The 13,756-nt window shown below is 43.7% G+C and overlaps 1 long non-coding RNA gene across 1 annotated transcript in view; it reads right to left on the minus strand.

The window, feature by feature from the left end:
* Positions 1 to 6,769: 6,769 nt before the first annotated feature.
* LOC138246173 (uncharacterized) overlaps positions 6,770 to 13,756 on the minus strand; it is a 42,658-nt gene continuing 35,671 nt past the window's right edge. The window contains exon 3 of the long non-coding RNA XR_011194234.1: positions 6,770 to 10,869. This is a non-coding gene — a long non-coding RNA (uncharacterized lncRNA). The remainder of the gene's footprint in view (positions 10,870 to 13,756) is intronic.

The following is a 13,756-nucleotide window of genomic DNA, read 5'->3' on the forward strand; positions in this document are numbered from 1 at the left end:
CAAATGGCAACTTTCCAAAAGTGGCATATTTAGAATTGTGAGTTAACATCTAACTTTACAATTAAAGTAGAGTATTTTAAAGTACAATTCCTCAGACACCACAAATGATATTCTCACCTGCTCCTAACCAAAAGTTATCACTTATTAAATGTAATAAGAGTTTTTCACTACCAGGACACATAAAACTTAAAAGTACATGGCCAACTTTTTAAATACACTGCGCCCGCCCTATGGGCTGTTTAGGTCCTACCCCTGGCAGGAAATATATATTAAAAAGGGAGGTTTTAGATCTGGCAAAAAGTTTATTTTGCCAGGATGACATGGCAGTTTAAAATTGGACACAGGTTGCAGTGGCAGGCCTGGGGAATGTTTGAAAGGCTACTTAAGTGGGGTGCCCAAGGAGTGCTGCAGGCCCACTATTAGGATTTAATGTACAGATCCTGGGTACATATAGTACCACTTTACTAGGGACTTACAAGTACGTGTGCCAATTGAGTGCAAGCCAATTTATCCATGCTTAAAGGAGAGAGCACAAGCATTTTAGCACCGATTAGCAGTGGTAAAGTGCAGATTATTCTAAAGGCCAAAAAAAGGGGTTCAGAAAAAAAAGAATGTTAAGGCAAAAAATGTGGGTGTGACCCTGCAGAAAGGGCCTAGTCCAACAGCCACCATGTCCCACAACACATGCAAATAACGGCATAACAGGAAACCTGAGTTCACAGACCTGAAAGCAAAATTTAGCAATGAGAACAGGCATTTTCCACAGGCTTCCACGCATTTTGTCTGGCAGGATGATCAGAAACACGTTGGGATTCAACTGGCTCTAGGCGGCCGGAGCTACTAGACTCTCTGGCATAGGATGCTGCAGAGGGAGAGATCCCTCTGGAGTCAGTATATGTTTTTTGGCTATCTGGAGGTTAATGGGATGCCAAGATCCTGACTTTGCCCGGATGACTAAAAGTGGGTCTGTAAGTGTCTCATTAAACAGTGGAAGGGGTTCTAGAGAGGTCTATCCTGGCTGCTCTTTGAGCATGTTTGTCTTTACTTCCACTGAGGGAATTTGGGGGTTAAGTACTTTAGGTGCTCGCCTGATAACCGTGAGAAATGAGACAGACTCTTCATTAAAGGGGCCAATTGGACAGTTTAGGGACATATCTGGTGATGTAGCAAGGCCATTAGCCTCTCGGAGATCAAGGAATAGGTTTTTTTCAATGTATAACTCTGGGATATCATCATCACCATCATCATCTAGTGGATCAGAGAATCTATAATAAAGGGGTCTGAATCAGATTGAGATACTGAGAGAGATTGATGTAGATTCAACTTTGGCTGAGGTCACATTGGATTAGCTTAAGAGTCTGAAAGGACTATGGGCTCTTCCTCCAGTTTTGTCACTGCCAGCAGCGACAAGTGGGGCCTGGTGCAGATCTTTGTGCTGTAGGGGAAGTCAGCCCAGGTGTCAGCCTCAGAGTTGGGGCAGGCGCTACAATAGGGTCAAGATGCACAGTCGGTTTCAGGGATGGATCCACCAGTGGTAACCCAACTGGAGGCCTCCCCAGAACCGGGGGGACTGATGATGCTCCAGAAGGATCCGGTGGGATACAGAAGATTTACACCATAGTAGATGCAGGCCTTTATGGAGGCTGTGTCATTAAAGATGGACCTAAGAAGTCAGGCTGTATTGGGAATATGGCCGGAATCATCTCCGGGGCTGGAGACCGAGACCATGACTTCAAGGGACCCTGATGTCCAAATAGCTTGTCACGGTAAGACTGACAATCAATCAATCAGCGATTTTTAAAGTGCTGCTAATCACCTGCAGGGTCTATGATGCAGTCTGAGTTTGAGAAGTTGTGTGTTCCATGTCTGGGCTGTCAGGTAGGAGAAGGATCTTCCTCCTGCTGTGATTTTCTGGATCTTGGGAACGGCTGTAAGGGCGAGCTGGGAAGAATGGAGTTGTCTATTGGGTACGAAGAAGGCGAGGCGGTGGTTGAGGTAAGCCGGTCCTATGTTGTGTAGTGCTTGTAGATGAGGATCAGGAGTATTTATGTGATGCGCTTGTTGACTGAGAGCCAGTGTAGGTCTCTGAGGTGGGAGGAGATGTGGCTGTGTCCAGAGATGTCTGGGATGAGCCTGGCTGCTGCATTCTTTGTAGTCTTGGTTATAGTTTCTTGTGAGGCCAGTATAGAGTGTGTTGCCGTAGTCCAGTTTGGTTGTGACGAGTGAGTGGGTGACTGTCTTCCTTGTGTCGGAGGGAATCCACTTGAAGATCTTTTGAATGAGACAGATGATGTTAAAACATAATGACGAGATGGCGTTGACTTGGCGGTCATGGATAGAGAGGAGTCAAGGATGATACACAGATTGTGTGCATGGTCCATGGGAGCGGGGGTGTTTCCTAGTGCGGTGGGCAACCAGGAGTCATTCCAGGTGGAAGGGGTTGAGCCAATTATGAGGATCTCCATCTTGTCCAAGTTGAGTTTGAGGCAGCTGGCTTCCATCCAGGCGGTGACTGCCCTCATCCGATTGTGGAAATTTCTCTTGGCCTTTACAGGGTCGTCAGACTGGGAAAGAATCAGTTGGGTATCGTCGGCGTAGGAGACTATGCCCAGATGTATGAGGGCCTAGCACCATGTCAATGCAATATTAGTGTCATTTTTTTTTTTACACTAATGTGGTGTTGAAAGTCCAAAAACACTACCATATTTCCAAAGTGGTGCAATGCTTGCTTTGCGCCTCTTTGTAACCTCTTGCTCCACATTATGCCAGCACCATTCATAATGTATGCAAGGGGGGCATTTTAGCGCTGGGGGTGGGGGGACAAAAAATGGCAAAAAGAAATCAAAGAGATTTGTTTGTGTCATTTTTTATCAGCATTTTTTTAATGCCTGCTAAGAGCAGGCGTTAAAAAGAGGTTCCCATTGTTTTCAATGGGCCTCTGGGTGCTTTGCTGGATTAGCGTCAATCCGGCAAAGCGCCGGACTAGAGTAAAAAATTATAACACTAGTCCCCCTGACTGCCGCCATGGTGCGCCATATTTTAAATATGGTGCACACATGGTGGCGTTAGGGGGGCACTAAGGGGCACAAGAAAAGTGGCACTGCACTAGGTGCAGCACCACTTTTCATAAATCTGCACCTATGTTTAGCCCATGTTGTTTGATAATCTTGGCTAACAGGGCAAGGTAGATGTTGAAAAGCGTTGGGCTGAGTGATGAACCTTGGGGCACTCCGCAGCATGTATCTTTGGGTTCTGACGTGAACAGCGGTAGTCTGACTCTCTGTGTTCTTCCGGTGAGGAAGGACCTGATTCATTCCAGGGTTTCATCTTGAATGCCAGTGTTGTGCAGTCTGGCAAAGAGGTTGGAGTGGAAGACGGTGTTGAATGAGGTGGATAGGTCAAGAAGGATGAGGGCGCCCGTGCCTCCGTCGTCTAGTATGGCGCACATGTCATTGGTAGCTGCTAGGAGTGCTGTTTCGGTGCTGTGGTCGCTCCTGAATCCAGATTGGGATGGGTCTAGGATTTGGTGTTGCTTGAGGAATTTGTTGAGTTGCTGGTTGACGGCCTTTTCCATTACTTTGGGTGGGAAAGAAAGAAGAGAGTTGGGTCTGTAGTTTTTCAGCTCTCTTGAGTCGGCAGTAGGTTTCTTGAGTAGTGAGTTCACTTCGGCGTGCTTCGAGATGGAAAGGTGGCAGTCTTGAAGGATCAGTTAATAGTTCTGCAGAGCTCATGTGCTATGGTGGTGCTGATGTGATGAGGGCACGGATCTGAGGGTGCTCCCGAGTGGATGGACCTTATGAGTCGTTGGGTGTTCTTTTTGGTGATGGAGGAGTTCAGGATCTGGTGTGGTTCTGGGTCCATGGTGGTATTTGTGGGTGGTGAGAGTGGTTTTGGTTCTTGGAGCCTTGGTAAATGTCCTGGATTTTTTGTGGAAAAAGGTGGTGAGGTCATCGCAGAGGTCTTGGGAAGAAGGGATGGACGAGGTGTCTGTCCCGGGGTTCATGAACTCTTTGACAATGGCGAAGAGCTCTCTGCTGTTTTGAGTGCTGGTGTTGAGGTGTTCTTGAATGGTGGCTTTTTTGGCTGCATTTTTGGCACCTCTGATATTCTGGTGGTGTGTAGTGACTGCGTTCTTGTAGGCTTTGTGGTCTTGATTTGCTGTTCCTCCATTTCCATTCCAGTTGTCTCAAGGAGCATATGGACTCTTGTAGGTCTGTCGTAAACCATTTAGGTGTTTTGGTGTGTTGGTTTCCTGCTGGTTTCCTGTGGGGGGCTACATTGTTGGTGCATTGAAATAGATTGTGTGTAGATTGTGTGCAGCTTCATTAGCGTCCGCTGAGTCCGGTGGGGCGGAGTGACTGAGAGTGTTGATAAGTTGTGTTTCTGTAACTTTGCCCAAGTGTCTGCCGGGTTGGCAGGGGGCATAGTGGTGTGCAGTGTTCTTCATGAAGGTAAAGTGGATGCACTTGTGGTCGGTCCAGTGGTGTTCGGTGGTGTGAGAGATGGTGATGTTGTTCCCTGCTGAGAAGACAGGGTCGAGGATGTGTCCAGCTCTGTGGGTGAGGATGCTGACAAGTTGTTTGAGCCCGAGTGTCGCAAGGCTGCCCAAGAGGTTTGTAGTGTTGGGGTCATCATGGTTATCAAGGTGGAAATTGAGGTCGCCGAGTAGGATGTAGTCGGAGGAAGCGAGTGCTTGGTGGGCGATGAGGTTGGCGATGTCATTGCAGAATTGGCAAACCAGTCAGCTGTAGTATTGACTGAATAGTGCATGAGATTCGTTGCGCTGTGTTCTCTTCTGGTGAACAAAGGGGTGTAACGCAGGCACAGGTTGGACCCCAACTCTTCAGAAGACCACACAGAGGTGGCTCCTCCGCCATACATCCTTCCCTCCCTACCCCCTGCCAGCAGCAGCAACTGCAAAACTTCAAAAATAAAACAATTATAAACAATGTTCATTATCGTTTTGCTTTAAAGGGGCGGGCCATGGGGGATGACCGGCAGGGAGAGGGAGTGATGTGCACTCCCCTCAGTGCTATGTGTGTTTGGGTGGCTCTCTCAGGACGGACAAACACACAAGCACACTTAGTTGTCTCCAACCAGAGTTGTGTTGCCGGGTTGGAGACATAAGGCACAGGCTCCCAGTCTGCCTGGGAGCACAAAGCCAGGGTACTCAGGCCAACCCTGATGCTGAAGCGTTAGGATTGGCCGCAGGGCAGACTGGAAGCCTATGCCTGCCTGCAGTGCAATGAAGACTTGAAGAGTGTCAGTGCGGCGATGCAGCGGGGTCAAGGTACGTTTGTTATTAATATTATTATTATTTATTTGTTTTGTTCACCCCCACCCTGCCACTTTGCCCCGAGCCAATGGCTACAGGGACCACATTCAGTCCATGGCCGTCAATATCTGTGTGATGCTGGAGACTCAGAGACCCCTCATCACATTTTGCAGGTGGGCTCTGCCTTTTTACATTACGCCACTGGGTGCACGTGTTCTAGATCTGGAAATAAAGAACAAAGAGCAAGGAAAGTAAACAACAAGAACAAGCAATGGCAGTGCCAATAATTCTGGCCCTGGTCAGCAGTTGTGCTAGTATTTTATTTTTTTATTGCAGGCCTATTGCACAGACCTAAAAAGAAAAAAGTAAAGGAGACAGTGGCTAAATGTGTTGGGTTGGAATAAACAAAATTAAATTTAGGAAATATTAACAATTACATATACTAGTAATAGAACAATGCAGATGCCCCAAAAGCCTTTTCAGTTTTAATAATCATCTTAGGAAAACATGATTTTTATTGTCACAAAGCACATTTGACACTGTTTGTCAGTTACTGTAACCTGAAAACATAGTTTAAACATACATGGACGAATAAAAAAATAAAAAGGATAAAGAATGGAAAGAAAAATGGATTAGTGTAGCAAGCACAAACATGGTAAGTACTGAAGAAATGTAGGCTTTAGTAACATAGAGTTCAACTCTGTTAGGAGCAGAAGGTTCCTTAACACCAGCTCCAGGCACTTCTAGCTCTTCTCCGAGGGGGAAACCCATGGCTCCTTTCTCTGGAGTTCGGCTTTCAGACCTGCAGCCAATAACAAAACTGGTCGCTTGAGCATGAGAACGTTTACTAATAAATACTGACACCCTCTTGATATTCAGGCACTTGCCATCATGTGTCTCCACACTGCTTTATTTGATTTTCACGACTTTCAATAGCCACGAAAATGTAAATCCAACTTTCGATAGAAACCCCAGCAACTTGATTCTTACCCAGTCACTGATGTTCACACCCAAGCTTCTGCTTTCACAATAGAGTGGTTTTATTAAAAAATTGTCTGCTCAACACTTTTCTACTTCTTTGATGTTTAAGGTTTTGCTTTTGTCAAATGTTGTCATATATTTTTTGTATGCCACAAGGACACACTTGGGATGCTGGCATTCTACCTCTGAGACATGGAAAGGGACTTTCCCCAATAACTGATGGGGGACAAATTCCATAGGTCCATATTCTCTCTCTCAGATGTCTGATCCAGCAATGTCCACACTAGGAAGCTAATGTAATGCTTTCCTTCAAATCCCTATTTAGTGTTCAACTAACTTGTCCCTTGCGTTGTGGATCATACAAGAGAGAAGTGAAATGTGAGTTGCATTTTGCCAAAAAGTCTTCCATTTCTTTTTAACACAGTTTTACTCTATAGTCAGTTATAAGTTTTTCTTGTGAAACATTCTTTGCAGAACACATCCATTAGGAATTTTCAGAACACTGCCAGTTTTGAGGTGATCAACAAACTTTATTTCTGGCCACTTTGGTAATTGATTAAAACTGATACATATTTAGACTGGTGGGACAATTATTCAAAAGGGTCAATAATAATGAGGCTTAACTTAGAGGCAATGTGTAAAGTATTAATGCAGCATTTCAAACAGAAATAAAGTGAAAACACAACATGAGAAAAGTCCCACACCAATTTAGAACAATAGAGTATAGTTTAACAAATAAATCAAGAGTGAAACAAGAAATATCCAATCAGTAGGACCTGAGATTTGCAAATTTAAAGATATATGTGACAATAGCAGCAAAACGCCACTGTGGAGCTCTGGTCGTATTAGTCTGCGACAAAGTCACAAGTTCAGGCCGACTGCGATGGAGCACTGGTTGGCTACAGGGGCCCAGTTCGGCCGGCTGAACAAGAGTGTCTTAAATCCTGGTTGCAGAGGTTTGTGGAGTTCCGCGTCGAGGATGTGTTGCGCACCTGAGAATCCTAAGAGCTACAAAGCTGTGATGCAAGGTCCTGCGTCATCATCAAGTATGCAGTCGACAAGGGGCTTGCGATGCAAAGGCCTGCATCAAGATGCATCGTGCACCGGCTGTTCCAGGGAAGCTGTGAGGCTTGCAATGCAGAATTCTGTGTCATCAAGGATGCCATCGACAAAGGGCTTGCGATGTTAAGGCTGTGTTGAGCATACGTTGCCCAATGGTGGTTTCAGCAAGGCTGTGGGCAGCAATACAAAGCCCTTGCATTGGTGAAAAGCCACACAGCAGATTCGATGCATCGTAGAAAATGGCCATTCCTCTAAGAGATTTATCTGAACCAATTTAAGAGTTGCATCCATAGCATCAGCAGTTTGCCATTCTGTCTCTGTAGTACCCCACTCCTCAAATTCCAGCCTTTCTTGTATGGACAATATGATATCTGTCTAGCAGTTTCATCCTAAGGAGTCAGGGTATTCAATGGAAGGTGTGATAAACAGACATCTGTGACACTCTTTATACCAGGGACAAATCTAATTTCAAAGCAGTATTCATATAATATAGACCATAATCTTGCAATTCTAGAAGTGGCATTGCATTCCCATCAGGAAACAGAGTAGAAAATAACTGTTTATAATCTGTTATTAAAATTACGTTACTTCCCCATAAATAATGTTGGAAATGGTTAACAGCTCACACACAGGCTAATTGTTCTTTTTCAATTATAGCATATGCTTTTTTCACTACAGGCCCGTGAAGCAAATTACACATTCCTTACTGAATTTACAGTAGATTGAGATAATACAGCTCCCATTCCATACATACTGGCATCTACAATGATTACACAAGTTTTATCAAAACGGTAAATCTAGAGAATGAGAGCATATGCAATGGCAACTAAGTCAAATGCGTTTTTGCTGATGCTGTCGCCACATTAATGGTCCCTTACACAATAACAACCTTATAGGTTTCATTAGTTCTCCCACTTTTCTGAAAAATCTGCTATAATCTTCACAGAGCCCTGCAAACTAATTCACCTTGCATTTAAATAAGGAACAGTTGTCAGCCCTTAATATCAAGCAATTTGTAAAGTGTGATGCATATTTCTTTAAAAATCTTCACATGATCTTCCTTGGTTTTGGAGAAACCTAATGACATTTTTGAGAATATTGATTGTCAAATATAGATCTTCAACTGCATTGAACACGGCTTTCGGAAAAGCACCTGCAGCTGAAGCCAGGCTACATGGTAACATTTTGAAATAGGCAACTCCAAAAGGAGTTATAAAAGTGGTGAGCAGTCTGAATTTACCAGCCAGTTCTACCTGGTGGTATCCTGCCTTGAAGTCTGAGGGAGAAATTACTGATACACTATCCAATCTATGCAGCATTTCGTAATACTAGGCAAAGGGGAATTATCAACTAATATGCAGCTGTTCAAAGGTCTCAAATCAATCCATAGACACAACCTGGCATCATCTTTTTAGGATAGATCAACTGGAGAAACCCACTCGGATGGCTCCCACTTCCTCTATAATATAATTTCTGCCACCTCCCCTAGTATGCCCTCTGTTTCTTTCCTTACACTTACACTTAAGGCACTCTCCACCTCTGCCCCCTCCCAGCTTTTATTTCAAAGGAACAGTGTCACTCTTAAAAATAATATTGTGCATAATATTGTGTTGATATCCTTTAAGCTTACCTAATACTCAGAACAACCACCTGGAATTCTTCTCTGGTAATACAAACTGGTCTTCACTGAATCTTAAATTAACAGCTAATCATGATCACGTCCAGGATATTCCATCCTAGAACATTCACTCCCTTAGCAGCTGTATAAATATTAATCCATACACTCTGATCCTTGAAACTTATATCCCAGCAAAATATCCCAGGAACTCTACTGTAATACCACCAAACGGCACAGCTCTCATATCCAGAGGATGAAGATCTTCAAGTACATACAGAAACAAAATAGCCTTTCAAGATGTAGTATGAAGGGTTTAGTGTGCATGAGAACATCAGAATATCAATGTCATAAGAGTTAGCTTAGTTGTTACGTGCGCGAACGTGAAAACGGCTATATTTTCTGGGAACAGCATAATGTGTAGCCTTTGCTAACATTTATGATGTCAAGAATTTTCAAAGCAAGTTAAACATATTGTCGGTGTTTTCCTAGTTAGTCAATCAAGGTTCAGAAAATTTCAGTGGAGGGCGGGGGGCAGGTCATCCTGCTATGTCATGAGCTTATATATCACTGACGAGGATGGAACCTTCTGGTGAGAAGTCTGCAGCACTGAATGGTTCAAAGGGACAAGCGGAGGAGACAACATCTGCTGTAGATGGACACAGCACTGTATTATCATAAATTGAGCAGTCATCACAATTACTTCAATCTACCAATTTGGTCCATGAAAATTATTGTTAACATATTAGTCATAAAAGGCTGTCATAACTGACATATGTGAGACTTCCACACAGGTAGTGCATACCGCTGAGTGGCCCAAACACTGTCTGTCCTTCTGCCAAGGGACCTAGCTGTGAAAGCCAGCCGGGGGTCTCTGGCAGTGCTTACAATAGATGTAACAGATCTTATCTCTATTGTCTGCTGTATCATGCTACTGTTTGGGTATGTTTGGGATTCAAGTAACTGCTATACAAGATCGTCTGTGCTGTTTTGACGTTGCTGCTATCTCATTAATTATTGTTATCAATTAAATTGCATTATAATTTCATTTTAAGTGACTGTTTCCTGCAATTATATTCAAACTTGCCTGCATCTAAAAGAATATATTGGGTTAGGTGTTGCTACCTGTGCAAACCTGTTTATGACAAGTGATAATGGTGAATTGAGAGGCAGAGTTGGCCCTGACCTCCCAGCGCCGCCCCCCCCTGTGTTGATGACACACAAGAGTGGTCCTATGTCATCCTCATCTGTGGAAATATGTTTTATCTATTTTAAGTCCTATCTTTTTATGTTAATGTCAGTACCCCTTGATTTTCACTTTGACTGACCTGGGATAGTTGGTCTTTAACTGATTTTCTCTTATTGCTGTAAACCTTAGAAAAGTGTTCTCTTCTTACAGACATTGCATGATTTATAGTGAGCAGTACAACCCTTAAAGGAGGCAACATGCCAAGCATGTGTAGCCATTTTAGTTATAGCTCCATGCACTTTATTTTAGCACACTAGGCCTGCCGCTGTGCACGTTAACCTAGATATATTTTATTCAGCTTTGTTTTATTATTTTAACAATAGCCACATTTGCAGTCTTGTTTTATTTCTCTCTATCTAGCTGTTCTTTGCCTAGGCCAGCACTGTGTTCTTAAACAAGACATTTCTTTCACTCTGTGCTTCTCTCAAGGCTGCAGTAAGATAGGTTGCCAGTAAACGTGGTAACATTTTGTCTCTGGTATTCATAGAAACATACACATCCTTACCTAGGGACATTTTCTCAGAACATCAGCTGTTTTATTATAAAAACACTTCCCTGTCCCATACACGTTAGAGGATGATTCCAGCCAGATGACCACGACTGTATGCTGATTGCTTTGCTACAGCTGCTTCTGCTGACTTCAGGTCTCTTGCTCAGGTATCAGGGATGGTGTCTTCCCAGGGGAACCTAAAGGGCAGAACTAGAGCTTAACATGCTGTGCTCTAACATAGCTTAGGTAGGAATTAGTTTAATGGTTCTGGTGACAATATGGTAGCGTTATTTTTATGCTTCACTCTCCTTGTCACAATTTCAATCTTGTCATGCTTCATCGTCCTGGTTACTGCAGTACCTGCTTTATTATCTAAGATGCATTTGCTTCATTAAAACTTTATTGAAACATATACTGTCTGTGACTGTCCTTGTATATGTGAGAACAATGTAACTGAGAGAAACTGATGCGCTCTGAGTGACCACGATTTCCCTGAGGAGTCAATTGTGTCATGCGCTCGGCTGCCCAATCATCCCTGCTCTAGTGTAGAGATTAGGCACTGCTAATTAGCCGGAGCAAAAACCTGGATTAGGCTGACAGGTGTCACCTGTAGTGGGTTAGACTTAGTCCCTCCACACCACAGTAGATTCTGCCACTCAAATCCAGTAGTCTCATTAGAATAATGAGAGCCTCCGTGACATGGCGCCTAACGTTTGGTCAGGCTCTAATTTTTGGGTCCTCCTGAGTATCTCTGTCTCATTACATACAAAGACACCTCAGTACTATATACAGAGGTCCGTGGTATTGAGGATTTTCCTCCTCAGCTAGGTAGGGAGTACCTAACTAACGCTGTAGGTTGTTCAAGCTTGAACTCTAAAAGGATAATCCCCATTTGGTGCACTTATCTCTGAACAAATTTACCATTCATTATGGTGAATCCACAATGTAGGTAGCAATTGCAATCAATATGCGACCACCCCTTACTGCACATTTACTGGCACATGGTCTAACGGCCCAGGGGGGTCCAATTACATTTGTTGTTGAGGCTCACCCAGCCTATGGAACAGAACCTTTTTATTCTTGGGTCACATTTCCAGCAGTTGACGGGAACACCAACACGTTTCATCACTATACACTTGCAAACGTACCTGCACAATACAGAGCACATGCATATCTAGAAATACCTCTTTCTTATCAAGAACATAATAACTGGCTTGATGGCGCCCTACCCCACACAATTTTACATGTTAAGTTAGGTCCTCTAAGTAATGATGGTCCTACCTGCCCTTTATTGGCTATTTATACACATCACCCTGCTGCAGCGAACTTAACGGTAGCTGAAGTCCACCGCTTATACACTGATCCAACGGCAATATACAGACTATTAATACAGTTTGTAATGCAAACATTAAACACAAACCCAGCACGTGCTGCTCTGTCGCAACTACATGCAGTAACGCCAGGCATTAACCCTGGGACTATTTACATTCGATCAAGGGTAAAGTACCCGCCAAATGAGAAGAAATTGCGTTTTGGTTAGCTCAAAAAATAAATGACCTGGAAGAAGTATTTCCCCATATGGGACCTCAGGACAAACATAGAATATTAACCATGTGCTTACCATTTGGGATGGTTCCCACTGTAGATAATTGTAATACATGGGGCACAGTATTTGCCACGCTCTATACTACTGCACATGGTACGCCGACACTTGCCAATTTACCGGAAGTATTGAAACAAATCAAAGATGAATATGGGGCTGCCCCGGCCCTGGACTTGGGGATGCAATTAATGGGCAACTTTGCCACGGTATCCTCAATTATATTAAGTAACCTTAAAGGGGAAGCAGTCACACTAGCAGTGCACATGAGGCCTCGGGACGTTCCTCCACAGGATCAAGAACGTGAGCTGCCAAAGATTATCGCAGTGACCTACTCTAGCATTGGTCGAGATAGTCTCGGGGGCCAGACTAACTAAACCACAATTTAAAGGTAAATCTAATAAAGATTCTACCAAGCAAGCTCCTGAGGGTACTAAGAAATGCTGGGATAAAAAACAACAAACACCTAAAAAAGAAAGGGGAGAATCTATGCATACGGAGACCTCACAGAATAGATATAATCTCAGAAATAGAGATAATATAAAAACGACTGACAGATATCAATATACTGATACCTGCAAATCTCGTTCCTTTCAGGACTCATCAGAAAAACGCAGTGAGAGAGGTGGGAGGTCAGAGCGAAGAACTGAGTACATGAAACCGAGACAGGAATCACAACGCTCAACAGAGGTTTCTGTTAAAGAAGAAGAGAAACTCCCCCAACAAAATCCACAATCAAAAAGAAAAAGGTGGCAATAGTTGCAGTTTGACATGCCACTTAAGAAGAGGGCTCTATTGAAGAACAAGAAGTCGGCATTAGCGCTATTAGACAGCGTGGCAGAGGTCACAATAGTTTGCCAGAATCTTCTAGAGCATCTGGTGGTGAAAGCAACTAATGACTTCCTACAAGTAGAAACTGCGGACAAGCGTGTCACGCCTGATAGGGTGTACAAAGTAACACTACAGTTAGAAGGAGACATAGAGCGCACAATAGACGCAATCTTTCGGGACCGCGTCGTAAACATATATGATATTCTACTGGCCGAAAGGATTGACCACCTGAATTTGTCTGTACATGCCCATATGGGGAAGCTGTTATTAAACCTTCCTTCTCGCCCCTTGTTCCCGAGGAGTTCGGAGAATACTTCGCCATCGATTGGGCATTGGCGCAGGCACCTGCGTTCTATTGCAACCATGTAGGATGGGATATGGATTCTCCCTATCATGTAATCCCTATTAAAAATCAACCCCAACCACAACCCCAGTATCCAATAAAACATGATGCTAAAGCACCCGTGAGGGAAATCCTCACACAACTGGAGTACCAGGGCGTAATCGAACCCTGTGTCTCACCAATGAATAATCCATTATGCCCAGTAGCTAAACTGGACCATTCGTACAGAATAGTCTTAGACTACAGACATTTAAACAGTCAACCATGCACATCCGCTATACAAAACTCACATAGCACAACACTCATGAAC

This window comes from Pleurodeles waltl, chromosome 7, assembly GCF_031143425.1.
Source record: "Pleurodeles waltl isolate 20211129_DDA chromosome 7, aPleWal1.hap1.20221129, whole genome shotgun sequence".
Lineage (NCBI taxonomy): Eukaryota > Metazoa > Chordata > Amphibia > Caudata > Salamandridae > Pleurodeles > Pleurodeles waltl.